Here is a 1,975-nt window from a genome sequence, read left to right as displayed (position 1 = left end):
TGAATTACTTTATCAAATGAGAAACTGGATAAATATGACGTCTGAGGCCGACTAACGAGTATATTCGCTTTTCAAGAAGCAATCAAAAAGGGTAGTTTTCTTGGCGACACTTTTTTTTATACATTTTTATACTCAATGTTCTAAAGGGGTAGTCGAAACAAACTAGGGATGCTGTCAATAAAATTGGATGTAGTTTTTCTTTATAAAAAAACTTTCGGCAATAAAGGAATAAGAAGTAATTGCTAAAGAGAAGTTTTATTTATATGTAATACAAGAAAAGCCTGTTATTGTTAACACGTTGACTGCCGTGGCAATTTTCATGACTTCGGTTAATAGTATTGTATCATTAAAAACATAGAATGTTAAAAGGGTTTAGAGAATGTAAAATATTAAAAAATATTTGGAGACGTTAATTACAAGTTGATTGGCAGTCAACGTGTTAACGTTGAATTAACATTTTCCTATATTACTAAGTTGGGATTTCTAGATCCATTGATGTTTTCAGTATTTAGATTGGATTAAGTCAGTTGAAGTTAAAGAATAACAGTTAAAATATGAAACTACTTATAAAGAATATTGATGAATAATATATTTCCCATCAGGAATGTTAATAGGTAAGAAATGTATTCATTATTCAATAATTTTTTAATGTCTAGTAAAATTTATGAGTAATACGATGAAAAAAATTGTATTTATAACAGTTTTTAAGATGTGTTATCATCTCCGGTATGGTCTAGTGGCTAGGATACCTGGCTTTCACCCAGGAGGCTCGGGTTCGATTCCCGGTACCGGAACTTTTTTTCCATTTCATTTTTTCAATATATTTTTTGAAAAGTAAAAGTTACAAAGATTTATAAACAATAAATCAATATAATGTTTATACATATACCCAGAAACTTATAATAATAAAAAACCTTATGCAATCACATTGTTTAGCAATAGAAAATTAAAAATATATCTCAACTCAAAATAAATAATTCGAAATTTGTGAATGAATATTATCGATAATAAAAATTTTTCGAAACTCATTAGATTCTATCATAGATTAAATTTCGAAGACTGTTTGCCATCTAGTAGTTAAAACATCTCACTGACAGTTTCGTTTACAGTTTCCTGTCGTTGCTACAAAGTAATCATGGAATGATTTCTATATATTCTATACAGAAAACTTCATATCGAAACCTATAGTGAGGCATTTATCATATAGATGCCGCTACAGTGTAAATCAATAATTATATTGTTGAAATTAATAGTATGAAAATAAGATTTATTAGTTTAATTCCTAAATATTTATGTTGATTCAAAATGAATTATGGATTAATTTATCAATAAAAATGCAACAATTACGTTGTTTAGAAATAATGTATTTTAGTAATGGAAAAATGTATACCAATTGTTGAGGTACATTTAAAACAGACGTTTTTCGTTATTTTTTTTTCTATTGTATAGTCGGGATGTTATTCCAAAAAAATATTAGTATGCCTAACTCCAGACTAATGATCAGAAAAGACGAAAGTCGGAGGTATAAGAGTTGATTTGAATGAATAACCTCGAAATAGACGTCTATGTTTAGATGCGGCCGCCGTTGTAGGCCAATTTCAAAGACACAAAGTTCTGTTAGATTATAAATTGTATAATAATTCGATTACAAGTTCTTTTTTAATCGAATATAATTGGAAATTGAATTATGATACTATTTAAAGCTTAATTTAGTTTTATTTTTCACACAAACCACCAGGGTATATTAAAGATATTAATTGATATGTATTTTTAGTAAACATGAATAATTTTTATGACAGTATGACTTTGCTTTTATAGTATTAAATTGATTTCTATACTTAAAACTGTGAAAGAAATATGTTTCAGTAATTTCTAGTTGTATAAATAGACTGTATATTTTTCAAATGTATACCAAGGGATTGGCCTAATTTAAATAAAATCTTATTTATAACACTAGTGTGAAAAACATTAAACT

The 1,975-nt window shown here is 27.1% G+C and overlaps 1 non-coding gene across 1 annotated transcript; it reads left to right on the top strand.

Moving 5' to 3' along the window:
* Positions 1-722: 722 nt before the first annotated feature.
* On the top strand, positions 723-794 carry Trnae-uuc (transfer RNA glutamic acid (anticodon UUC)). Its single transcript has one exon. It is a non-coding gene; the product is annotated as a tRNA-Glu (tRNA).
* The last annotated feature ends 1,181 nt before the right edge of the window (positions 795-1,975 follow it).

Source organism: Diorhabda sublineata, chromosome 2, assembly GCF_026230105.1.
Source record: "Diorhabda sublineata isolate icDioSubl1.1 chromosome 2, icDioSubl1.1, whole genome shotgun sequence".
Taxonomy (NCBI): domain Eukaryota; kingdom Metazoa; phylum Arthropoda; class Insecta; order Coleoptera; family Chrysomelidae; genus Diorhabda; species Diorhabda sublineata.
The sequence above is the reverse complement of the archived record's forward strand: the minus strand, read 5'-3'. Positions and strand labels throughout refer to the sequence as shown.